This window comes from Schistocerca nitens, chromosome 11 (assembly GCF_023898315.1).
Source record: "Schistocerca nitens isolate TAMUIC-IGC-003100 chromosome 11, iqSchNite1.1, whole genome shotgun sequence".
NCBI lineage: Eukaryota > Metazoa > Arthropoda > Insecta > Orthoptera > Acrididae > Schistocerca > Schistocerca nitens.
This window is the reverse complement of record NC_064624.1, coordinates 128,519,649-128,547,544: the sequence shown is the minus strand read 5'-3', so window position 1 is coordinate 128,547,544 and position 27,896 is coordinate 128,519,649. Positions and strand designations below refer to the sequence as shown.

Below are 27,896 nucleotides of genomic sequence, written 5' to 3'. Positions count from 1 at the left end.
ATGGCCGTCCCATCGCTCTCACCCCCACCCTTAAGTACCTTGGCGTCACCCTCGACCGTCGTCTCTCCTGGACTCCCCATCTCCAGACAATCCAAGCCAAGGCACGTTCCCGACTCCGTCTCCTCAAGCTCCTTTCTGGCCGTACGTGGGGTCTGGACCCCTCCACCATCCTCCACACCTATAAGTCCCTCATCCGCCCTATCCTCTGTTACGCCCATCCAGCCTGGATCTCCGCCCCCCCTTCCTTTTATAAATCCCTCCAAATCCTTGAACGCCATGCTCTCCGCCTTGCCTATCGCATCCGTCTCCCCTCCCCCACGCGGATCCTGTATGACCTTATCCCCTTCCCCCACCTCCTCCTCTTCCTCGAAAGGATACGAATCCTCTACACCTCCCGTAAACTCGATCCTCCTCACCCGCTCGTCTCCCCGATCCTCTCCCACCCCCGCCCGCTGCCGCGCCTGTACTCCCATGTCCCACCCGGTCTCCATCTCTCCACCCTCCTTACCCTCTCCCGAGGTGGCTTCCGCCAGCTCCCTCTCCCTGATGATGTCCTCCTCCCCTCCATCTACCCCTCCTATCAACTTTGATCCCCCCCCTCCTCCTGTGTCCTATACTTTAGGCACCCTCCCTCCCTCCTATCCCCTCCCTTCTCTTTCCTTTCCCCCCTCCCTCCTCCCCTCTCCCCTGGGCTTCCCCACCCCCTTCCTCCCTCCCCCTCTCTCCTTTGCCCATGGCATCCCTGCTCTCCCCTCTCGCTCTCCCTCTCCACTTCCTCCTCCTCCTCTCTTGGCAGGTCCCCGGACTCGCACACGCATAGTGAACATTCGCGCGCCGGAGTTCATCGCCTTCTGTGTCTCGTGTGTGTGCCGCCGTTTAGTGTTTTTGGTGTCCGCCGTCCCACTACTACGTTCACTTGTGCCGTCGGATTCATCAGTGTTGTGTGCGCCGTGCCAATGTGTTATCAGTGTTGTTATCGTCACGTGTGAACGACTCCGTGTTTTTTGTGTCTATGTGACATCTTTCTTTTGCCCGTCACTTTGTTTCATTGTCTTTCTCCGTTTTTCTACTTTTGTAAACCGCTGTGGCTGAAGAGCGGCGTAGTGTGCCGCTGCCAGCCTACTTGCTTTGTACAAGTATTAAAATAACAATAAAGTAAAAAACAAAAAAAAAAAAAAAAAAAAAAATCGAAATGGTGATTTCTTGTTCCGCTTTCAATTGTACGAAGCGGTGGAGTAAGGAGAGTGACTTACCATTTCACAGGTAATAGGACTACGGATGCAATGCGATAAAAATACAGACTTAGTGCGTTTGCTAATTCGATGTTTTTGACCAGGTTTCCTCTAAAGCACCCAGAGCTACTAAATACGTGGATTACTTCCGTGAAGCGGAAAGATTTTAATCCTACGTCTTGCAGTTACTTTGCGGAAACCATTTCCGACAAGATGATTACGTAGTGAACCCTGGAACGTGGAAGAAACGTCTCAAACCCGAAGCAGTGCCATCAGTTTTTGACTTTCCGACACATTTGATGCCACCAAATAAACAGCCACGACGACATGTTGTTACGATTTTGAGTGCCAACGATGATTCTCCATTTGAGGTAGCTAATTAATTTCCTTGCTATGTGTGTGCTTTTTACTTTTGTGAATTTATTTCGTACGCTACGTAGATCTAAGCAATGTTGTAATACAGGTCCATATTTTTGTTTTTAGCGTTCTGTCATGGAATCCGTGCTCGATTTTCCCATTGCAGACGCTACTGATTGCGGGGAGAATGTTGTCAATGAGAATTCTTCCGTGGAAAGCATGTCCCACTTATCCAATGCAGAAGCTGTGAATTGTGTCGAAAACGTTAGTATAAGGATGTTTTCACACCCCCATCGTTTTCTTATAATATTTTTTCATCAAGCCTTATTTCAATCATATATAACGAAATTATTTCTTTATTTCAGAGTGCAGTTGGTTCTTCAGTAATTGATTGTGGTATACAGTCGAAAGTAGAAATGGAAGACATGGCGACCGAAACTTGCATTATATTTCTTTTTTCCTCAGACATTGTGCACTAATTAAAACGTAAACTGAAGTGTGTCCGTGAAAAACTTCGAAGAAGGAAGTGTTTTCCATTGATGACATCATAAGTTCATTGAAGGAGAAGGGGCATCTTCCTGAGAAGTTACATAACTTCCTCAATCATCAGAAAGGAACACAAGTGGAATTAGTGTGCAATGTAGTGAACACCTCTCTCTCGTCAAAGGGTAATAGATACACAACAAATGTGAAAATGTTTGCTATGACTGTGTACTTTTATTCACCAGCAGCATATGAATACCAGCAAAAATTAATGCCTCTGCCCCATACATCATTGATTTCCAAATGGGTGGCAAGTGTAGACTGTGATCCTGGCTTCTTAAAAGATGTTTTCAAGTACATTGATTTGAACCCAATTGTAAGGGACCAGTTCAGCGATTCATGTCTAATTGTAGACAGTATGGGAATTAGGAAGCAAGTAGTTTGGGACCAAGGAACTAAGCAATACACAGGTTTTTTAGACTTTGGTGGGGAAGTGCCTCAGTCAAAAGAAGTAATAGAGGCATCTGAGGCTCTGGTTTTCATGCTTGTCTCTATTAAAGGCAAATTTAAATGCCCGATTGCATATTTCTTTATCAATGGTGTACAGGCAAATTATCAGGCCACACTGATAAAATCTGCTTTAGAGAGGCTGCATAGTTCTGGCATTAGGGTTTGGTGTGTTACATGTGATGGCTGTAAGGTAAATATAAGCACTTTACGTTCACTTGGCTGTACTTTAAATTTTTCCAAGGGTGATTTTAAAAGCTACTTTCCTCACCGTGTGGAAAAATACAATGTTTATTGTATCCTGGGCATGTATATAATTAAGTTTGCCAGAAATGCTCTAGCAGAAGTATCTGCTATTGAGTCTCCAACTGGCATTATTAGATGGCATTTCATTGAGAAATTGAACAAGGTACAACAAGAAGAAGGTATGACATTTGCCAACAATCAGGACAACGTATAAGTAGTGTAAATAGAAAAATGAATGTTTCATTAGCTGCACAGACTTTTGAGTTCTAGCGTGGCAGATAGTATATAGTTTTTGAGGAGGGTTGGTGATCCAAATCTTATAGGAAGTGAAGCAACAGTAGAATTTTTGTATTATATTGATAGGATTTTTGATATTCTGAACTCCAGAAATCCATTAGGTAAAGGGTATAAGAGCCCCCTGAGACTTGACAACAAATCTTATTGGCTTGGTATTTTCAGAGACACTGAAAATTATATCAAAAGCTTAAAAATCATTGGTGTTCCATTGCTGCTCCATGCAAGAATTACTTTTGCTTTTGGGATAATTTTCAGTATCCAATCAGTCAGGCACATAGCTCTGGCAATTATGCTTCGTGTTGAATCTCCTCTGAAGTATTTGCTAACTTATAAACTGTCACAAAACCACATAGAGCTTTTTTCTTTCCAGCATTCAGTCCAGAGGTGGTTGGAACAACATTGCAAATGCATACCAGTTCAAATGTGCCATGAGAAAGTTGCTCTTGAGTAACAGTGTCACTGCAATGAATGGGAATTGCTCAAATTTTAATGTGTGTTGTTTGCCACCTGTTTATGATTTTCATGCAAGAAAGCATGTAGTTCAAAATGGTTGAAATGGCTCTGAGCATTATGGGACTTAACATCTATAGTCATCAGTGTCCTGAACTTAGAACTACTTAAACCTAACTAACCTAAGGACATCACACAACACCCAGTCATCACGAGGCAGAGAAAATCCCTGACCCCGCCGGGAATCGAACCCGGGAACCTGGGCGCGGGAAGCGAGAACGCTACCGCACGACCACGAGCTGCGGACAAAGCATGCAGTAGAAAGTGATGAAAGTGCTGCAGAAAATGAAGTAGAGAAGTGGTGTGCAATTCTTGATGATAAGTTTAAGTTCTCATTTTTCAAGCAAAACATACTCTATTATATTGCAGGGTATGTGTCATTGCGCCTTTCAAGGCAGATCACATGCAAAGACTGTCTTCACATACTGAAGCCATCAGTAGTTAAATCTGCATTAGAATGTATTTATCTCTATGCTTTTCCCAATATGGCCAATAAAAATGCATTTGTAAATTTTGTTAACTGGGGAAAACTGGTTAAAACAAGTGACTGCTTGTACTCTGTTGTAGAATAGAAACTGTTTCAGATGTTTGTGATTGCTGGGGATATGCGACAGAAATATATACAGGCCAAGATTTTACATTGTGTTAAAATTAAATTTGTAGATTACCCATCTCCTGCTCCTGCTCTTGGTCATGATTACCATTATGAAATTGGGATTGAGGACTTACATCAGACTCAACTTGTTTGTAAGATTGCCCTGTACTCCTGTACACACTTAAAAACATATGGGAAAAAAAACCTGCTGAGAAAATTTTAAACAACAAATCAAGTATAAGGCAGAAGTTAAATAAACTCATATTGTTTAATCATGTATAGTGCTCAAATTGGAAAAGATTATGTATTGGTACATTTCATGCAGATGGGTGTGACATTTTGACAGATTTTTTAAAACTATTTTGTCCATAGATTTGTTGTTGTATAATGATGAACTTCAAAGGATAAATCACATTGAAGTAAAATTAACTCTTTACACCCTGTGTAGATATTGTAACAAAATTATAATTGTTTATTATATAAGCTTATTTTAAGATGTTTGGTGTTACAAAACATGCACTTGCATTAAAAACAGGTGATTTGTGTGAAATTAATGAAAAAAAATGTTCTGAGACTTATTTGGCAGATAGCTTTCAGTGTGTGAAAATATTTCCCTCAATAACTATGTTAACTTGAATTTTTCACTTTAAGAAAACAGTTTAATCACAGAATGGGTGTGATCTAATGGAGTATGCAGTGGCCCTATGTTTCAAACAGTAATGTTTGTGGATACTCTGCAACATAAGAGCAATAAAATTGTTACTCTCTTAATTCTTGTTTTAATACTTCCTAGAATGAACACATTATTCCAATTGATCGTAAGCATTCTTATTACTTTAGAACCATTCTAGAATAAGGGAGCCTGATTCAGGCAAAACCTAATTTTCTGAATTTTGTCTTTATTTTGCTAGGAGGTCTTTCTATTATATTTTCCTGTGTTGAGGGAGGGGGGAGGGTAAGAGAATGCAAATAATCATATAGAATTATCTTTCTAGCACTACAAAGTACTGAATACAGTGATTACAGTTACACTTGGAAATCTAGGAAATTTCAAAAAATGGTTCAAATCGGCTCTGAGCACTATGGGACTTAACATCTATGGTCATTAGTCCCCTAGAACTTAGAACTACTTAAACCTAACTAACCTAACGACATCACACAACACCCAGTCATCACGAGGCAGAGAAAATCCCTGACCCCGCCGGGAACCGAACCCGGGCACGGGAAGCGAGACCGCTACCACACGACCACAAGCTGCGGATTAGGAAATTTCAGTATTCATGTTACATGCCTAATTTTCATCAACATTTACCTTAATTATACAGTTACACTTTTTGCTGATTTGAACTGTGTACTACATGTTAAAAAGATTTTGTTTGCTCATGGTAATAACAGCATTTCAATTATTTTTTTACGTCATATGTCACATATGGAACTGAAATTATCAAGTTACGATGACAAAGGAAGGAATTAACATTAAGGAATCTCACTTCACAGAAATTATGTAACAATGGTTACACTTTTTGCAAGTTAACTTTAACATAAACCATTTAGTTTTCCATTAAGAGTGAAAGCAGTTGCTCGAGTCACGTAAAGAACAAAGTTTCCCATAGGGAACTAAGGTATTTTACGTTTGAGTTATTGCAGACCCAAAGTATTGTGATCTTCATATTTCTACTTAAAAAAGTTTGTAACTCAAATTCACAGACATTTTGGAATCTGTACATACATGTGTGTAACAAGGTACTTTTCATGTGTCATATTGAACCTATAATTTTCTGGTTTAAATATAATTTATTTCATGAATTACCTTTAATACCAACAATGTCTGAATGCAATATTTACCATTTAGAAGAATAAATATTAGTGTACAGAAAAATGCGAGAGATTGTAATGTACAGAACTTGGAATGGCTCTTTATCAAGAGCAGGTAAAAAGAAGGCTTCTATTAAATGTTCAACGAAACCAGTCAGTACCTCTTAATTCACCATAGAGGTGATACAGTAATAAAAGAATTTACTTTTTTCAGAATTTCTGCTAAGTATTAAAAGTGTGAAGACCTATTCAATAAGTATTTGCTTTACCAATAACCTGTAGTACAAGCACAAGTATAAGCAGGTAATTAAGGGAGTCAAGACTTATGTTAAAATTAAAGATACTGACTGGTATTACTTGCTCAGAAAACATTGTAGTTGTACAGTTTATGCTGTAAGTGGTGTACCCAATGTGATTCCTGGAGGACATAATATTCTGTTATCCTATGGGAATGCACTGCTACCACACCTATTGAATAAGTCTTGCTGTGGAATAGTTGTATCAGACGTCTGTACCAGAAAACAAATCTCCACTGTGACACCCTCATGTTCTTGGTATGCTATTAGCTATTATTACAGGAATACTCTTCACATGAAGGAGGGGATATATATATATCTAAAAACAAAGATGATGTGACTTACTGAACGAAAGTGCTGGCAGGTCGATAGACACAAAAACAAACACAAAATTCAAGCTTTCGCAACAAACTGTTGCCTCATCAGGAAAGAGGGAAGGAGAGGGAAAGACGAAAGGATGTTGGTTTTAAGGGAGAGGGTAAGGAGTAATTCCAATCCCGGGAGCGGAAAGACTTACCTTAGGGGGAAAAAAGGACAGGTATACACTCGCACACACACACATATCCATCCACACATATACAGACACAAACAGACAGAAAATAAGTCTTTCCACTCCCGGGATTGGAATGAGTCCTTATCCTCCCCCTTAAAACCCACATCCTTTCGTCTTTCCCTCTCCTTCCCTCTTTCCTGATGAGGCAACAGTTTGTTGCGAAAGCTTGAATTTTGTGTGTGTGTTTGTGTTTTTGTGTGTCTATCGACCTGCCAGCGCTTTCGCTCGGTAAGTCACATCATCTTTGTTTATATATATATATATATATATATATATATATATATATATATATATATATATATATATGGGAGAAAATCATGTTCTTAGGAGGAGCAAGCTTTACAGCAGCATATGCTGTCAAAAGCATAGTGAGATTTTCTTTTCCATCATTTCCAACATTGTACACAACTTTCTTGCACTTTTATTTTATCACATTTTCCCTTGAGAATGGAGAAGAGAGAGGAAGAAGAAGAAGAAGAAGAAGAAGAGAGAGAGAAAGAGAGAGAGAAAATTAAGTGAGGTTTCATAAGAACTGAAAACCCTACTTGTGTCATTGTCATTTGTTATTTTCAAAATGTTACTCTTTCGAAATGCTGTTCTATTTCTTCAAACCAACTCTGAATTTCTCAGGTTATCACATGTTATTTAATGTTCATTGTCCAGCAATACTTGTGTTGTTACTGGATAGTTTGCAATGTGGCACTACCTTTGTACCACTGGTATTGGCTAGTGTACTTTTGCAGATAAGAAAATCGACTGGATTAGAATGACCTGTCAGTATAGGATAAATTCAGACAATATGGAACTTTTTACACTAAATTTGCAATATAATGTCACCCTTGTCTCACACAGATTGTAGCAGCCATTGGGGTGCCTGTCTGGCCAGCTTCTGCAGCTTTCACTTTCAAGTTTGTTTTTTGCTTGGGCCGTATCATGACAACCAGTGATTGACACCATGTCAAAGACTGGAACCAAGATTCACAGAAATAAAATTCCATGGTTGTAATTCATAGTGTAATTAATTTTGCTCACTGACATGTTTTGAATTCAATTTTAAAATAAAACCATGGTGTTGTTGTTGTTGTGGTCTTCAGTCCTGAGACTGGTTTGATGCAGCTCTCCATGCTACTCTATCCTGTGCAAGCTTCTTCATCTCCCAGTACCTACTGCAACCTACATCCTTCTGAATCTGCTTAGTGTATTGATCTCTTGGTCTCCCTCTACGATTTTTACCCTCCACGCTGCCCTCCAATGCTAAATTTGTGATCCCTTGATGCCTCAAAACATGTCCTACCAACCGATCCCTTCTTCTAGTCAAGTTGTGCCACAAACTTCTCTTCTCCCCAATCCTATTCAATACCTCCTCATTAGTTACGTGATCTACCCACCTTATCTTCAGCATTCTTCTGTAGCACCACATTTCGAAAGCTTCTATTCTCTTCTTGTCCAAACTAGTTATCGTCCATGTTTCACTTCCATACATGGCTACACTCCATACAAATACTTTCAGAAACGACTTCCTGACACTTAAATCTATACTCGATGTTAACAAATTTCTCTTCTTGAGAAACGCTTTCCTTGCCATTGCCAGTCTACATTTTATATCCTCTCTACTTCGACCATCATCAGTTATTTTACTCCCTAAATAGCAAAACTCCTTTACTACTTTAAGTGTCTCATTTCCTAACCTAATTCCCTCAGCATCACCTGACTTAATTTGACTACATTCCATTACCCTCGTTTTGATTTTGTTGATGTTCATCTTATATCCTCCTTTCAAGACTCTGTCCATTCCGTTCAACTGCTCTTCCAAGTCCTTTGCTGTCTCTGCTGTACCAGTCATTATTTGGGTGTCAGACTGGAAAAAATGGTTCAAATGGCTCTGAGCACTATGGGACTTAACATCTGTGGTCATCAGTCCCCTAGAACTTAGAACTATTTAAACCTAACTAACCTAAGGACATCACACACATCCATGCCCGAGGCAGGATTCGAACCTGCGACCGTAGCAGTCGCGCGGTTCCGGACTGAGCGCCTAGAACCGCGTCAGACTGGAAAATTACAGTTTTTAGACAGCCCAACCTTAAAATTAACAGCTGTGATCGATGTTATTTTCAACAAGTTCCTTCACTTCCTACATCATCATGGATCAGTCCAATGTAATATTATTACTACACTTAAATTCCAAATGATACCAGTTATGCATTTATGAGGAGCCTTAACGTTGGCCTTTGTGTTTGTCTCATTTAAATGTATTTCTTGTCTCGTATCAAAGACTGAAGCACTGTCTAAAACTGGTGCCTCTACCTTATCACTCAGTTAAAATACACCGTGTCATGTACAGGCGTTAATAATATCATGGCATTTAAATTTCTGATCAAAGAGAGAGCCAAATTCGTAATGTATGTTGCAATTACAGTGTCAGCATATATTCAGATCGGTAATGCATCACTTCAGATAAAGAAAAATAACAGTTTTTCCGTTTATAACTAAGTAATACTTTAATAGTTCAGTTGTAATTTCTGTTGTCAGTCAACTTTTTTTCAAGAGACGTCTTCACTGTTTTCCACACTTGATTTTCCGAATTATACCTGCAGTTAAAAGCTGTGGCAACCAAGGTAATTTGTTGAGATCCATTGAATCTTAAGTAGTATTTTAAAACGGGCAAATAAGAAGCGCTCATAAAATTAATAGTAAACAATTTATAGGCCAGCTTGTTAAACTTCCAAAACACACTCGAATTTAGGAATTTCATAGCAGAACTGTCACTGTTTTTTCTCGCTAGATTAGAAACACTTCATTATGTTGATGTGTAGATATCTAGAACATCCAATATAAAAGACTTATCAGGGCGCAGAACGAAAAACATAGCACTCCGCTGCTCGACTCGCTGCGGCTCGCACCGTTACGTTACGTTAACGTTTACGCCACTAGCCAAACGCCATGTCCGGACGCGGAAAGGGAGGCAAAGTCAAGGGCAAGTCAAAGTCCCGCTCAAGCAGGGCTGGGCTCCAGTTCCCCGTCGGCAGAATCCACCGCCTCCTGCGCAAGGGAAATTACGCCGAGCGCATCGGCGCCGGGGCGCCCGTCTACCTCGCCGCCGTCATGGAGTACCTCGCGGCTGAGGTGCTCGAGCTGGCCGGAAACGCGGCCCGCGACAACAAGAAGACGCGCATCATCCCGCGCCACCTGCAGCTCGCCATCCGCAACGACGAGGAGCTCAACAAGCTCTTGTTGGGCGTCACCATCGCACAGGGTGGTGTCCTGCCCAACATCCAGGCCGTCCTGCTGCCAAAGAAGACTGAGAAGAAGGCCTAAACAGAGACCGCGGCGCTGCGCTGAGTGCTCCCTTCACGCAACGCGCCTTTGCCTTGCCGGCTCGGCTCACAATAGTGATGGGCTAAACTGCGATTTTCCGATATCAGTGATTTCAGTGAATGCTACTTTTCAGTATCTGCTATTCTTAACTGCGATTTGTCGCAGTTAAGAGTCGCAGTTAAGGAACATAGGTCGTGTATCCCTCCGCCACTGCTATTTCTGCGATTTCTGCTACTTCCGCGATTTCTCCTACTTCTGTGACTTCTGCTACTTCTGCGATTTCTGCTACTTCTGCGATTTCTGCTACTTCTGCGATTTCTGTGACTTCTGCTACTTCTGCGATTTCTGTGACTCCTGCTACTTCTGCGATTTCTGCGACTTACTACTGTATGAAAAAGTTACATCTGTCAACACGGAAAATTGCATCGCAACAAACCTGTCATTGGCAAGTATGTTTTACGTTTTTTCTTCCATTGGCTTTAATTTTGTATTAAAGAAACAACTGTGAAAATATTAATAGTGTAATTAATATGTAAGTAGCCGTACAGTACCGTAATAGTTCGTATTTAGAAAATGAATTCTAACATATTGTTATGTTCACAGGTACCTGAACTACATTTCAGTCACTCAGAAAAGTGATAACTCAAAATATCATTGTCAACAGATCTGAAGAAATTGCCACTGCATCTTTAGACCGTTTTCGTCAGACGATAGGTTAGTTTCTAAGCGTTTCGATGGACTTAATTACTTCAGTGAGATCGTTCTTGCAAATGTGATATTCATTATAGCAAATATTAGCAATCTACTCTGTCAATTATACTTCTAGTAATTAGTGACAGCAAAAATTGTTTAATGATCCTTGTGTTTTTGCAGACACAGTTCTGACTCTGATTACTGGTTGCTGTACGTATCTATCCACATCAAGGCTGTTGGGAGGGACTCGTGAAGATTCAAGACAGCTCTTAGGGGATTTGCAGTTTAAAAGTGAAACAATTGTGAAATAAGTGTGTTAATGATTAAGCTGTGTTTTATCGAAGTTGTTGTGCGATTTTAAAGGAATAATAAATGTCAAATACAGTGAGTGAATAATAAAAATCTCATTTTCCACATGTTTAAGCCGTCCTATACCCATAATTTTCCGCCACTTACTTATTGGTAAACACTTGTTGGAGAGCGACATGCCCCCCCCCCCCCCCGCCCCCTTTCACCACAATCTTGGTGTGACACTGACCTGTAACATATCCCGAAGTCTACAATATGCATTTTGAGGCTGTTGATATGAAAGTGGGAAGTACAGATCTTCCAGTTAAATTAGGAATAGCTTAAGTGCATTACTTGAAAGTAACACAGGAAAAGCTTACTTATGTAGGTGGTAGTAGTGTCGGCAAAAAGTTCTTGTGTGTGAAGTTGCCATGTAGAACACCAGGTGTAAAACTTTTCTCCCGAGTCTTGAACTGTGTCGTAACAAAAGTGAGGCATTCATATGACTGTTTTCATTTCTCTACACTTATACAGATGTCTGAGTTCTGCTGTGTTAACATTGCAAAGTCCTGTAGGCATGTGGAGTATTAACCAAAACTGTCATATTGGAAGCAGAATCAAACACATTTGTTACGTTACTTGATATTTTCAGGAGAAAACAGCAATGTTGCTTCTTATTAATATAATACATTCAGAGTCACAGCAGTATTTGACCAACCATAACTGATGCTGAATGTGCATGTCGTCATATAATATGAAAGGCTTATTTCAATAGTGGTACAAGTCCATTACCTCCACTTTTCTGTCTATAATGCTTCTGAAATTAGTGATCCAAACAAACATAAATAAAGGTTCATCTCTAGCAAGAAGCCATATGCTTGAATATTTCTGGTATCTCAACTGCAGATTTTTCAGCGCTCATGTAACTTTACGACTCTATATCTCAAAATTAACAAAAATGGACTTGTACCACTATTGAAATAAGCCCTTCATATGCACACACAGCACATCGATCTCGTGAGGCACAAGGCTCTCATAACGAAGTACGTACGTCGGTCAACAGATGACACTAGGAATAGTATGTTAACTGCGCTTTTTAGTTGCTACTTGCGACTCTTAGTTGCGATTTGTCACAGAAATCGCAGTTTGACTCGGTAGCGAATAGCGTAGTATGAACTTTGCTCAACAGATGACAGTGCTAACTGCGCTTTTTAGTTGCTACTTGCGACTCTTAGTTGCGACTTGTCACGGAAATCGCAGTTAGACTCCATAGCGTACCGCAGAGATGGGCGTAGTACGAACTTTGACCCACAGATGGCACTGTTAACCGCGCTTTTTAGCTGCTACTTGCGACTCTTAGTTGCGACTTGTCACGGAAATCGCAGTTAGACTCCATAGCGTACTGCAGAGATGGACGTAGTACGAACTTCGGCCAACAGATGCCACTGTTAACCGCGCTTTTTAGTTGCTACTTGTGACTCTTAGTTGCGACTTGTCACTGAAATCGCAGAAAGCAGTGCTAAATTCGACCAGTAGATGGCTCACGTCTTTGAATGTGAAATACTACTTGCGACTGCTAACTGTGACTGAAATCGCAGTTAGATTTTGTAAAGTTGCTACTGTGATATCTGTGACTTCTCAGTCACTGCGATTTCTAACAGATACGCGATTTCCTGCCCACCACTAGCTCACAACAAAACGGGTGAGAACATCATTGTGCCAAAAAGGCACACTACATACGGGGATAAAGATTTTCAATAATCTACCTAAACATATTAAATCAATAGGTAAACTCTGTAGTTTTAAGGCTGAAGTAAAGGCATATTTAATTGATCATTGCTTTTACAGTCTGACAGAATATATAAAAGCCAAACAACAAAAATAAAGATGCATTATTAATATTCTAATTTGTATGTTGCCTGTAATGTTTGTTGTATTTATGAATCTGTGCTAAATTACTTCAATATCTAGTCCTTAGGATTGCAATACAAACTGTATTTTATCTTGTAAATACCTAACCATGTCCAATATCCTTGTATATATTCTATACTTATAGGATTCGAAGGACTAAATAAATAAATAGATCCGTGTTTTGACACTTCGTTTTTCGCCAAATTCAGATATGGCGGACCACACTCAATGATATGATCTTTGGCGGGCACGCGCTAGAGCCATCTATCGGTAGGTCCGGTAGTTGAGCATCCCTCATTTCGCCAGCCCCTGTGTTATTCCTAAAAAAAACAGAACAGACGACAGTCGTCGCTTTTGATCGATGTTCCGTGGTCGTCGCGTATTAAAAGATTATTGTGTGGTGTACAGTTGGAAAATCAAGATGTGAGTGATCTAGTAAGTGTCTCTTGACCATTGACTCCGCTTTTTCTTATTATACGTAGTTGGGTTTAATATTTGCGTGGTAATATGAGTGAGCAAAATGTAAAAGTGCGGCAAAAAAATACTCTGCGGTTAACAAGTCGATTTACAGGGGAAAGAAAAATCTTTTGTATTGGTGGTTGTGACATGCAGCGGATGCTACCTTAATGCAGTACGACGTTAAAGACTTACGACGTACCATGGCTGGAACAGCTAGTTGAGTATCCCAGTTGTGAATAACGTTGTTTGGGATTTACCGGTATTATTAAAATGATTCACAAAACTGCGTTGTTTGATGTACTTGGGAGTCATAATATGAACTTCGTTAACATAATTTATAAATTTGAAGTTCATATACGCTCAGTATGTCTTGTATAACCGCAGTTTTGTTTCTGTAGATATCTTCTTATGCGCGAATGTTTCATAGTTCTGTGCTCGGGAAAATATGGGTCTATATAGTGCACAACGTGAGTGATGAGTGTGCACCCTTTTGCCACACGTTGTGTAGTTGACATCTGTGATGCTCTTATTGTTTAGGTAGTTCGCGTCTCTTGTTTACAATATTGCTCGAAGTTGTGTTTGTGGAGGCTTAAATCGTGTTGGTGCGCAGAACTATGTAAGTGCAGTAGATATGATGCGCATCCGCCTTTACCATAACTTCACTTATGATGTTTTTTGTTTAATCTGAATTCTGTTGACGCTTAATTTTAGTGTAGCCCGAGTTCTGGAGTCAACAGAAGCGTCAGATTCCACCCGTCTGCTTTGACCCGTGACGTATGGATGTTATGGTGAGATTAGATTAGTTTTTCGTTCCATAGATCCGTGCTGAGGGGATCCTCGTGATGTGGAACATGTCAATTTTTTTTTTTTAGCTGAAATAACAATACTAATAGTATGAGTATATACGACACATCATTTGTTTCTATTAAAAATTCGTCAGTCAAGTAGGAGTTGCTAACACTCGAATTGCAAATACAGGCTTGTTAAGGTGTTTCTGCAGTTCTGTGGTGTGCTCCTCCCAACTGAATTTAATAAAAGCTGTAATCCCAGGAACTTAAGACTGTCAACCTCTTCTATCAGCTCTTCTTCATGTGGTGTGTGACATTATGGCACAGTTTGTTTTGAGTTGGTTATGTTTGTAGATGTGATGTGTTTGATTGTGCCGTCTGGTGGTGGTGGTTTTGTGTGTGTGTGTGTGTGTGTGTGTGTGTTACGTGGCGTATTAGGTTCATTGGAGGTTTGGTGTTGGAGGAGGGGCGTTGTTGGCAATGTTCATGACCTAAGGATTGAAATTGTTTTCAGTGAGTTATCAGTTTTTTTGTGTTCCGTTTACGTGTTCATGTTTTCGATAGGTTTTATTGGTTTGCTGTTTCTGGTGTGGTAAGACGTTTATTTATTGTGTGGATTCTCGTTTTAGGTGTGAATATGACAGTAAAGTGAAATAGCACCATGTTGTGGGCGGAGATGGGAGAGGATATGTTGTCCTCGATTAAGTTCCTGCAGGTGTTTGGATTAATAGCGGAATTTGTGAAGTGTGGCGTTTTGCTGAAAGAATATGCAGTTGGCGAAAGTTCCGGCTTCTCGGACCGCGGACGTGTACATGTGTTGGTGTCGGAAGGACAATGTTTGGAGCTCCTTTAGATGCGGTACCTGGTTTGAGAAATCTAGGTTGGGTGTGAGAAATTGTTTTCATGACGTACTATTTTTGTTATAGGTCCTCTACTAGTTTTTGTGTGTATGTGACTGTAGTGAGTGAGAGGACGGTGTTAGATTGGTTTTCTTTTTGTAGGGCAGTGTGTTCTGAGTATGGCAGTATAAGAGTAAGTTGGGTGAGCCGGGGTTAGTGTTTGAGATAGATGAGTCACAGTCTGGGAAGAGGGAAGTATGGGAGAGGTACATCTCTGGTTGGTTTGTGAGTGTGGGGAGGTTGTTACTTTGTGGGGTGGGTATGCCGATTATTTTTTCAGGCTTTTGGAGGGGCGCACTAAGAGGGCCTTGAAGGGATAATTGAAGAGTATATTGAGGAGGGGAGTACTGTAGTTTCAGATGCTTTTTCGTCATACAGGGTTTGGAGAAGAGGGGTTTTTGATCAGTTAGTTGTAAACCATAGTTTAGAGTTTGAAAATTGTGAAACTGGTGCATGTGCTAATGCAATGGAGGTTTTTTGTTTTTTTTTTTTTTTAATGTGCACTGCCGGAATTGGTTGGTGGTAAGTAGCAGATTTCTGGGGTCTGTTGTTCATGAGTTATGATGTTTTGTGTGTTTATGGTGTATTGATTGTTTTTAATTTCTGTGGGGAAGTTTGATTTTAGGTCTTTCGAGGTGCTGTGGGTTTGGTTTTATTTATCACAGTTGCAGGTGTTTGTTTTTTGGTATCATCGGCTGTGGTTGACCTATGTAGGTCAAGGGAAATGTTTGGTTCCAATTTTTGTCACCTGATATTGAAGCCAATGAGTATGTCGTGGCAAAAATTATTGTGGGCACAAAATTTAAAGTTTGTTGCTGTAAGAGTAATTTACTTGTCAAGAACTATCACTAATTGTCTGTGAAGTTTTTTGAAATGTCTCAGTTTGGATTTTATAGAAGCATTGTCATGAAGTATTGTCGTCTGGCATTATCATGTGAGGGCAATTCTAGGTATTTGCATGACATCTTGTTGTTGCAGCTTGTGGTCATTAGAGTAAATGCTAAATGTTCATATATAGAGCACATTAGAAGCCAACATTCTGCGAGCTAAAGATCATGGAGGCAATAAACTTTTGTACTTCTGTACATTGTACCAAGCAGTAGCTGGCAGAAGGAAAATGTTGAGGAAATACATGACGCTCTACAAGAAACAATACATATTTAAACATGATACTATAGATTGAACTTATAGTTGTTCGTATGTAGGTAACAAATTATTCAATAAAATACCACTATTTGTCTAAGTATTTACTAAGCATGCATATAAACAGAATGTGCTTGGCTCATGCCTGCCCCTTCTGCAGTGTGAAGGGAAAATGATTAAATGTAATTGCAGTACTTAACCTACTCTTCTTTTACAGAGAGTAATGTAACATTTATTGACATTATCTGTTGGTGTAATGGCACCATTTGCCCTAATGACTTGGTAATAAGGTTATTACTGTTAACCTATCCTTCAGGTATGTCACATGGAGCACTTAACTAAACAAACTTCATTCTCAGCTAAAGTTTGATGCAAGCTATCGAACTGTTCACATTCCACCGCCTCACGGAACCACCCACTATAACTGTTTTGAAGCCATAGTTGCTTACACCATTATCTCAGAGGTGGATGTGGGGATGTATTTGGGAGAGGAGTGAAACAGTCTGTCAGAACTAGTCATACAGCAGTAAGTAAAAATTGTTGGATGTTTGCTTTGCGACTGCCAAGTAACTCTCGTGTTTTTTATTGCATGCTGTATCTAATTTGTTCACTTGCATTTCTTTAATCAGTGCCTACTATATTGGTTACACATTTACCATTTGCATTGGTAGCTTGCTAGTTACTTCCATGTTACACATGATGTATTCACATTGTGATATGGATTATGTCAGCTGAACAGCAGATTGCATGGCAGAAGTCCAGTGACACTGTACCTGTCTCTTACTTTGCATGCTGCAGTTCATATTTGTGCAATGAATGATGGACAGTGAACATAACAAACAGTGAGTGGAACTGTCACATTCCAACCAAACCTCAGCCTCGGGCTTTGCCACAGGTCACTTTGTCATCACATCTACTTTCCTTACTGCTGTTCACCCTAACAACAAACACAGTTGCTCAGTTACAATTACTCATTTCGCAGTTGCCGACTGCATCGTGCAACAGAAAAGCCAGGACCCTAGCTACATTTAGCCTCTTGCATTGATAATTTAAAACATGTATGAAGTAGTGAGTTAACCTTTCCTTCTACTGTTGTAATTGTGGATGTTGCTGTCACTTTCAGAATGAAGTGAATTTTTGCATACTTAATCAGTGAATGAATGCAATTTGAGCCTTTGGTTGACGTCCCTAATTGCTTAGATATGTCCACAACACAGAATATTCTCCCACAGAACATTAATGAATGAATGTCTCTGTATCCCCAGAGTTGGCCAGTTTTGACTTTTTATCAGTATTTGAACCCAAGAACTTGGAAGTTTCTACCCAATTTATTATATTCTGTTGGCATGCTAACATTAATAGGTGATGAACTTTGTTTGCAATGCCAAACTGGATGATTTATGTTTCTCAAAGTTTGCAGCAGGTACATTTGTCTAAAACCACCTGCTTCGTATGGTTTGAATCGATTGCCTATTTTGTTTTGATCTGATGAGTGCCGTTTTCTTTGTTATAGGTGTTTATGTCACTCTAAGCTGAAAATGCATTATTGTACTATGTTGTGCATTCTCAGATTCTGATAATGAGTGTTTACGACGTGTAGCCGCTCGTGGCATGGCTTGCTTTTGTGCACGCTACCGCGGCTTACAATGAAAAAAAGGGGGGGTGGGGGAATGTCTCATGAGCGAAACAATGGCAAGAGACTGCTATTTGTTGTTACTTACACTGCTGCTTTCTTTGATAATGATCAACAAGAACCAAATAATAGACTGCGTATGATAGATGTTCTGAACGAGAGTTTGGCAAAAAATTTTCTATTTGAAAATCTTTGCAGACACCTCTTTAGTACATTACATTCTGCACAGAAATGAGTCCTCTTAGATTTAAAAATCTAGTCAGTTGCCGTGCTTCATTTCTGACTGAATCACTATTCAGCGTAAGAATAATACAAATATAGACATGACATGACATGTATATTCTTCCGTGTTTGCTGTTGCCTCACTCTAGTTTCGTAGTTAATTAGGCAGACAGGATTTAAATGAGATAGCAACAAACATGAAAGAATACATGGCATAATGTTTACATTCTTCTACCTTTTCTTTTAATTTATTTACTGATGCAGAGGTTTTGGCGCCAGTATTTATCTTTGTGCCCGCAAAGCATGCCTGTGTAGCGCTGAGTATATTAGACAGCAGAAGTTAGCTGTGGTGGCACCTACCAACATTTTTCAGAACTTCCGCTTACTTTGAACCTGATTGTAAACCGCAGGCAGTTTTTAAGATTACAATAACTGGAAAAAAGTGTGGCTTAGATTTGAGTAAATACGGTAATTCTTTCTCCGTTGCTGTATAATTCAGCTCGTGTTTGTCTAGGCTGCAACTAGCGAAAGCAATGGTTTTATTTTCTCCCTCTTCTGGGTCCCATTCCCCTTGCAATAATTCTGCTGCTATGCCATATTCTGATGCATCTGTTGTGATGCCAAACGGTTCACGAAGACTTGGATGGTTTAAAATAGGAGCATTGACTAGGGTATCCTTTACTTCCTGGAATGCCTTTTCTGCATTTTCATCCCATAATCATTTTGCCTTTTGCTTTAATAGCGATAGTAGATGTGGATTACTATGACTTGTCCTTGTATATACCGTCTATAAAATCCCACTAATCCTAAAAAGGAACGTAACTATTTCACATTCTGTGGATGTGGACAGTCTTTAATCACTTTAATGTGTTATGGATCTGGTTTAATTCCTCTTATTCCTTCAAGATGTCCCAAGAGTTTTAGTTCCTCTTGCCCAAAATGTGATGTAGCGAGCTTAGTAGTTATTCCCTTGGTATAGAATTTCTCTATTGCTCTTGCAAGTAAATCACAATGTTCCTCGCAGGTTTCTGAAACAATCAGTATATCTTCTACATAAATCAATAGCTCTTGTAACAACTTTCTCCCTAATGCTTGATATAATGCTCTTATAAACACTGATGCTGATATGTTTAACCCAAATGGCAATACTTTAAACTGGTAGACTTTCCGTCATATAGGAATGCAGTATAAGGTCTAGATTCTTTAGCTAATTTCACCTGCCAGTACTCATCCGTCAGATCCACAGAACTAAAATAATTTGCTTTTGTAAAACAAGCAAGTAGTTTGTTTATGCATATGGGACAATCTCTCTCCAGTTAAATGTGACGATTCCAGGTTCTCGCGTCTAGTAACAGGCGCACACCTCCTGTTGCCTTTCTGACAACTAACAGTGGATTGTTGTATATGCTTGTGCTTCTTTCTATAACATTAGAAGCTAACATTTTATGTATTTCTTCCTGTACTTCCTGTTTTACATTGCTAGGTACAGGGTAAGGTATACAGAAAAGAAAGGTTCTTTGCTTTTGATTTTAAAACTACACACATAATATCCTATATACCCTGGTTTGTCTGAAAATTCATCTGAATATTTGCATAATATTCCATATAGCTCTTCCTTTTGAGTAAGGGTTAACAACAGTTCAGATTCGTAAGCCTTAGCGTACAAATCAGCTTTCGCTATTAACCATAAATTATTAATCCCATTTAGTCCATGACATCGATCTGTCTTAAACAAGATCTCTCTATTAGGCTATAGTTATCTAGATTGCACTTAAAGAAATCACTCTGAAAGTCTGTTACCACCGCACATTTCATTAACCAATCTACTCCTAGTAATACTTGTGTATTTATTTTAGGGACTATTAACATGGTTTGTTCAAACACAAGTTGATCTATTTAAAATGTAATCATTGTTTCCCATTTCACTACATTACTCTAAGTGCCTGTAATACCTACAATATTTACTCCCGTAACAGGTAACTTAGGAAATCCCTTCATTCTTCCACATAAGTCATTCCTAGAAAATTGATACTTCGCTTCCTGAATCAATGTAAATTTCCACTCCTTGATTTCGTATTCCTCCGATTGCAATTGGTTTGCGTTGCACTTTTTCTAAATTTTCCTCTTTCGCTAATAACCAGTCGTTAATAGGTGATATTTTACTTATATATGGGCCAAGTATTGTTCTGCGACATCCTGAATTCTGGCCGTTGACCTAGGATTTTTCTCGTTTTCCATCACTATGACCGGATACTGATTGGAACTTACTTCAACAGTACGGTGGTTTGCCCCATGTTATTTTGTTGCATATTTATTTGTTGGTTTTGAGGTGTAAACACCTGTGAATTGATGTTATCAATCTGAATTCTTCCCCCTCTAGGTTTGTGATTTAGACCATTATCCGTGCTGTGAACTGTTTCATTACTGCTTACTCTACAATAATTAGGTTCCTTTGCCCGCGGTAAGGAATTAGGAAAGGATATGTTGTTTCTGTTCCCCGCATTTCGGTCATTCACTGAATAATTTTCATTTCTTTCAGTATTCAGTGTCTAAACCTACATTAAACATTAATAACTCATTCACGGTTTTCCACCCTCTGTACAATATTCCTTGTCGAACATGGTATGGTAAGCATCTAATGAATACTTTCAGTAAGTGCATTTCATCTGTTGGATCATCTAAGTATTTAGTTTTTGTCAAATGCCATTACAGATACTTTTAATATGTGCCCCATTACTTATTGTATGGAGTAGGGTCTAATAACTTGAAGATCAATTTTTCCTGGATACTTGAAGACCAGTGCTTTCTCTTAAAGCTTTCTGAGACACAAATTCTTCTGCATGAGCATTTCCCCATTCCACTGCTTCTCCGAATACGTATCCTTATGTGAAATCTATTTTCTTTAAGTCATCCCAATTTTTGGGCAAAGATCTGGCAAACACTCGTAAAAAAATAAATTGGGTGTCCATCACTGTCTGGTTTGTACTTTGGAAATTGCTTTGCTAAATTAAACCCATTACCTATAGATAAACCCTCTATTACATCTTTAGTTACTCCTGTTATAGTTTAAGGTTTACTATTTTCTAATTTCTTTTTATTATTGTCTATTGCTTTCCATATTCTATCAAGTTCTTGTTTACTGTTAATTGTACCTTCCCCAGAAGTGATTTTGCCATTATTTATTTCTGTTTTGTCTTTTACTTCTTTTTCTATGAATAACTGTAAACATTTCTCCAAATGTTGTATAGCATCAGGTGTCCCTGCTTCAACATTTTCCTGTATGGACTTGATACGCTTATTTGTGTCTGGAATACTAGTTCATACCGCTTGGAATCGGGAATTCACATTATTTACGTAGCCTGTGCACTGTCTGGTTGTTAATCTATGTACACTTTCCTGTAAATGATCTGTTAACACTTGTTTAGCTACTTGTTGCACCTCTAATGGCACTGAGTCTCGTAATTCTTTTACTCTAGAATTTATTTCCATTATTTTAATGTTTTGATTATTAACTTGTGCATTAAAGTTAGATCCTAAGTTAGGTTTAAGCTCTTGTATTTTATGGTTGAGTACGTCATTGATTGATTCAGTAACTTGTTCCTTAATAGACTAAATTAGTTCTACTTGTTCCGCTCTCCGTCCTTCCCTGTATTTCTCTGCTTGTTTTTTAATCATACCTTTTAGTATTGCCTTATCCTTCTCTGCTTGTTCTTTAATTATGCCTTCCAGTATTGCTTTATCCTTCTCTGCTTGTTCTTTAATTATGCCTTACAGTATTGCTTTATCCTTCTCTGCTTGTTCTTTAATTACGCCTTCAAGTATCAATCTTAACTCCTTGTTTTGCATTGCTGTATTTCTTGTGATTGGCATACACTTTTTATTACTAATCGACAGTATTAATATTAAACCCTACACTCGCAGAAATGTCTCAACTTTTTTTTTTTTTTAAAATGTCCACGGCTCACCCTTCTGCGGAACTGTGAACTGCGTGCTTGTTGTAGAACAGCTGAAGCCAGTGCTGAAGTTGAAGCCGATGTCTGCTCTTGCTGCCACTGTCTTCTTTTATTTTTCTGTTTCAGGTATCCAACAGTAAATTATAGTTTCCATTCATTATGTGTTTACTAATCAGACAGTTTGTTCAAAAGAAGCTCTTAAATATTATTCTTCTTGATTCCTTGCTACGTGTGAGGTAAGACACTGTTGTTGATCGCTGGTTGTCAGGGGCAGCTTCTGTCTTCTATTCTTTGGAGTCGTAATTCTGGTTCAGATCAATTTTCTGTACTTAATTGCTGGTGCATTCTCCATTCGCCTTTTCCACAGTTACCATATGGGGTGTATTTTTCCGCTTTCTCCTGCTGATACATATTTTGTAGGGTTTGTGGTGGATCTTGCACCAGCACTAAGGGGAAGTTGCATCCCTGGCTGATACAGCAGGACAATATTTTGCCGACCCTGATACACCGCCAGATGAAAGTAGTATTACCTTTATCCTCTCGTCTCAGAGTAGTTGTTTGGTGGTCCGAATCCTTCGGTGCCACCTCCCTGTCGATCCAACTGTGGTGAAGGTACCTGGAATGTTAAAGAGCCACACTTATCACAAACGGGGTACATTGTGCCCAACATTTTCACTATTACTTTTAACAACACAACAAACACTTGCTGCGGTAATACCACTCTCTTGAGAACATTCAAAAATGTCCGTATATGCGTACTTCAGGACCTGAGAGCAAACCAGATAAACAACTACTGCTGTTCAATTGTTCATTACGCCCTTGTTGGTGCGTCATTTACTCCACGGTTCTCAGATTCAGGCACTTGCTGCACTATGCCACAAATGACTCCCGTACGACCAGTGGTTGTAATACCATTTTACTGTTTACTGGTCACCTTCTCGCTGGCTCCAAGACTGCTCCACGTTCACTGCATACAAGAAAGGAAAACACACAGTTTCCCCTTTCTCACTACATTTCTTATTCAACTTACTCATGGGCACCTCTTGTCGACGGCTTTCCAATGGTGTGTTGGGATGTTTATAAATATCTTGAAACGCTACACTAACCAACCTTGGAAATCATGACATAATTAGAATAAACAACATAGTTTATGCCAGTTGTTGTTACAACCACTGATAACATTTAATAATGGGCTGCTTACATTCTTTGCTTCGTAAACTCGTGACACTATTTATAAAAGCCACAAATTGGAATTCCACACTGGAATTAATGTGATCATGAAAATAAAGCAAGAACAGGATTCAGGTCTTTGTTTGAAACCTGAGGAGCATTCATTGCATTTTGTACATGTATAGATTGAAACCTGAGGAGCATTCATTGCATTTTGTACATGTATAGATGATAGTGTGTTCCAGTTTGTATTACTTGATCAGTGAATTGTGTTTTATACATCTCATGTACATTTGCAATCCATTTAGTTTGCATGCAGGAGACATGTCAAAAATTTATAACACAGTTACAAAGGAAAACACAGGAGAATTGCTTCAATTTAACCCTTGTATCTCTGGAAAGATCAGTGAAATAAATGTTGGTATCAGTAGTGTTCAGTTAAAACCTGAAATTCTTAAAACTGAACAGAGCTCCAGGGCGATGTGAATCCCTGTCATATTCTATACTGAGCTAGTCCCACTTCTAACTATAATCTATTGGTCAAAAAGGGGTAGTAGAAGTGATAGTTAAAATTACTGTCCAATACCCTTGAAATAGATTTGTTGTATAATCTTAGAACATATTCTGAGCTCAAACATAATGAGGTATCTCAAACAGAATGACCTCCTCAGTGCCAACCAGCATGGATTCCAAAAACATCAAGGCAGCGATTTAGAGGCAGAATTTCTTGGTTTTTGAAAAGCATTTGGCTCACAGTCAGTACCAAACCTATGCTTATTGTTAAAAGTATGGTCATATGGGGCATCAAGTGAAACTTGATTGGATTGAGGACTTTCTGGTAGGGAGAACACATGTTGTCGTGGATGGAGAGTCATCTTCAGATAAAGAAGTGACTTTGGGTATGCCCCAGGATAGTGTCGGGACCCTTGCTGTTCGTGTTGTTTGTTATTGACCTTGTGCACAATATTAATAGTAACCTGAGACATTTTGCAGATAATGCAGTTATCTATAGTAAAGTACCATCTGAAAGAAGCCGCATAAATATTGTCATATCTTGATAAGACTTCATAGTAGTGTAAAGCTCTTGTTCCCAAAAATTTTACATATACAGGATTCATTATTTCTTCCTTGCAGAAAATTTGAGGGAGCCATCTGGAGGTGGCATTGAGGCAGCAACAACATACATCACAACCTGTCCGTGATGTGTCCGGTGCCATCACCACATACTGTTCAATTGTTGGCTACCCTCACCACATGTGGGGGTATCAGCGACTCCTTAGCAGCATCCGGGCCCATCGTGGATGCCGTCCATGTGTGTTGGACCATCACAGGTGCATTGGTAGGTAGTGCTTGGCTGAGTGGAGAACAATATAGAAGAGGAAAGGGCCCTTTGGTGCATTGGCAGGATAGAAGGTGTTTGTGTGCTGGACTGGGGTCGGGGGAAGGGATGAACATGCGGAGGACACGGACTAGCAAAGGTTGAGGACTGGGGGATCGCGGGAACGAAGAGTGTGTCATACGAAGAGTTCCCACCCGTCCAGTTCAGAAAAGCTGATCTCGGTAGGAAGGATCTATATGATGCATTCCTTAGAGTGAAACACATTTTGTCGGATAGCATGATCAACAAATGTGTAGTCCAGCTGTCTCCTGACAACAGTATGGTGGTGGCCATTCATCCAGACAGACAGTTTGTCGTGCCTTTTTAGAATGTAGCACAGTGGTTGCAGCTTAGTTTGTAGATCACACGGCTGCTTTGACAGGTGGCTCTGCCTTATGGGGTAGGAGATTCCAGTGACAAGACTGGAGCAGGTGGTAGTGGAAGAATGTATGGGACAGGACATGCATCTGGGTCTATTACAGGGGCATTACAGGAAGATTCAGTGGTTGGCAGAATACCACTGTGAGGATAGTGGATAAGACATTCCTCATTCCACGACACGAGAGGAAATCGAAACCCTGGTGGAGAATGTGATTCAGTTTCTCCAGTCGTGAGGGGAGAGCCCCTTTGTGACCAGACTGTGGATTTGTGAGCTGTGGGAGGTGACAGGCGGGATCAGGCCAGGGAGATCTGTTTCTGGAAAAGGTGCGGAATGTAATTTAGAATGGTGTGGAATGGGTGGCAGCTGCTGAAGCGGATGTATTCTTGGTACTTTAGATGTGGATGGAGGTACCGATGTGGCCATCCTTGAGGTGGTGGTAGAGATCAAGAATGATGGCGTGTTGGATGGAGAAGGAGCAGTGAAGTAAATGGGGAGAAGGTGTTGAGGTTCTGGAGGAATGTCTGTAGGTGATTCTGTGGATAACCTTATTTCTTATCAGTCCTTTGCTCATTAGGTTAATCATTCCACTCAACAGATCGTGCATTACTTCACTTCACTTCACTTTCTGTGAGGATAACAATGTCATCAACTAATCTTATCGTTGATATTCTTGACCCTGGATTTCAACCCATCTTGGAACCTTTCTTTCATTACCATCCCTGTTTGTTCTGTATATAGATTGAACAATAGGGACAAAAGACTACATCCCTTCTCTAACAGGAGTGCTTCATTCTTGGTATTCCATTCTTACTGATATTCCTGGTTATTATTGTTGCACACGTCAGCAACTGGGGGGGGGGGGGCGGTAGCAGGAAGTGATGAGGAAACAGGAGCTGAAGCTGTGGCTGGTGCCAGAGCTCATGTCCGCTTCCCGGTGTTTGTTTTATGACTGTCCCAGAATGTCAGCTAAGAAATAAGGCAGAGGGCACTTCTGTGCACTTAGCGACAGTGCGAGGTCTTCTGTTGATGACCACAGCGACATCTTGAAGTGGTCTGGCAGCCCCGTGGCTAGCTGCATAATGAAGAGAGACTGACACCTGTGGACATCAGCTGTCCCTGCTAGCCAACAAGCGGTGTGTGGTGCAGGGCACTATTCGCACCGAAGTCATATCGCCCCCTCCGTTCCACTCGCGGATCTCGCGAGGGGATAAAAGACTGAATGCCTCAGTACAAGCTCTGATTTCCCTTATCTTTGAATGGTGATCATTGTGTGATATGAAAGTAGTTGGTAATAATATATGCTCTACATCCTTGGCGAAAACCGGATTTTGGAATTTAGTGAGCAGCCCCTTCTGTTTAGCGCATCGTCTATCTGTAAGTGTGTCCCACTTCAAACTTTCTATGAGATTTGAAACGCTCTTGCGATGGCTAAATGCACCAGTCACAAACCTTGGTGTTTTTCTTCGGACTTTCTCAATCTCTTGAATCAGACCCAACTGGTAAGGGTCCCACACAGATGAACAATAGTCTACGACTGGATGAACAAAAGTATTGTAAGCAATTTCCTTTGTTGAAGGACAGTATCGCTTCAGGATTCTACCAATAAACCCCAATCTAGAGTTCGCCTTACCTGTTACTTGTGTAATCTAATCGTTCCGTTTGAGATCATTTCGTATCGTCACACCCAGATACTTGACGTATGTTACCACTTCCAAAGACTGGACATTTATTTCGTACTCGTACATTAATGTGGATTTTTGCTTTGTTATGCGCAGTAGGTAACACATACTAATATTGAGAGATAAGTGCCATTCATTACGCCACATGTTTATTTTCTGCAAATCCTCATTGATTTGTTCACAATTTTTGTGTGATACTACTTTTCTGTAGACTACAGCATCATCGGCAAACAGTCAAATGGCGCTGTCAGTACGATCAACCAGATCATTTATGTAAATCGTAAAAAGCAGCGGACCTATTACACTGCCCTGGGCCACACCTGATGTTAGGCTTGTTTCTGTTGAAGTCTCCACATTCAGGACGACATACTGCCTTCTGTCTATTAGAAAACTTTCTATACAACCGCATATGTTGTCAGATAGACTGTAAGCATGCACTTCTAGGAGCAAGCGACAGTGGGGAACTGAGTCGAACGCCTTTCGAAAGTTGGGGGTATATAATGCACAGAGGGGCTTCTCAGTCTAGAAAGGTCTTCATATCTGAACACAAAATATGTTCCACGATGGTACAACAAATTGATGTCCGTGAAATTGGCTGGTAATTATGTGCATCCGATTTTCTACCCTTTTTGTAAATTGCTGTGGGCTGGGCCTTCTTCCAGCCATGGAACTTTCCACTGTTCCATTGATTTCTGGTAGATGACGGATAAGAATGGTGCTATATTTGTAGCGTAGTCAACATAAAATATTACAGGGATACTGTCTGGACCAGATGCGTTCCTGGTATCTAAGGATCTTAACTGTTTCACAATCCCAGATACACTAAACACTGTCGGCCATCCTTGCATTTGTTCGATAATTGAAAGGGGAATGGTGCTGCAGTCCTGTACCATGAGTGAGTTTTTAAAAGCTAGGTTTAGAATTTCAACCTGCAGTTTATCATCATCTATTACATTTCCTGTACTGTCAGCCAGAGAAGGTATTGAATTATTTGTAGCGTTCATAGATTTCATGTGTGACCAAAATTTTTGGGGGTTATTTTTAGAACCTGCAGGTATAATATTGCTTTCAAATTCATTAAAAGAATCT

General features: G+C 39.9%; 3 long non-coding RNA genes across 4 annotated transcripts in view; all 3 read left to right on the top strand.

Moving 5' to 3' along the window:
* The first annotated feature begins 1,355 nt into the window (after nucleotides 1-1,355).
* On the top strand, nucleotides 1,356-2,596 carry LOC126213554 (uncharacterized). Its single transcript, XR_007541257.1, has 3 exons — nucleotides 1,356-1,603; nucleotides 1,716-1,853; nucleotides 1,955-2,596. It is a non-coding gene; the product is annotated as an uncharacterized LOC126213554 (long non-coding RNA).
* Nucleotides 2,597-5,764: 3,168 nt separating this feature from the next.
* LOC126213555 (uncharacterized) overlaps nucleotides 5,765-27,896 on the top strand; it is a 136,141-nt gene continuing 114,009 nt past the window's right edge. Inside the window, exon 1 of the long non-coding RNA XR_007541258.1 lies at nucleotides 5,765-5,849. This is a non-coding gene — a long non-coding RNA (uncharacterized LOC126213555). The remainder of the gene's footprint in view (nucleotides 5,850-27,896) is intronic.
* The window catches only part of LOC126213551 (uncharacterized), a 47,838-nt gene continuing 33,375 nt past the window's right edge, over nucleotides 13,434-27,896 (top strand). The window contains exons 1-2 of one of the 2 annotated variants that reach the window (XR_007541253.1): nucleotides 13,434-13,536; nucleotides 24,503-24,707. This is a non-coding gene — a long non-coding RNA (uncharacterized LOC126213551). Of the gene's footprint in view, nucleotides 13,537-15,846; nucleotides 16,917-24,502; nucleotides 24,708-27,896 lie in introns of those variants that run through there. The other variant, XR_007541254.1, reaches the window with a different exon arrangement.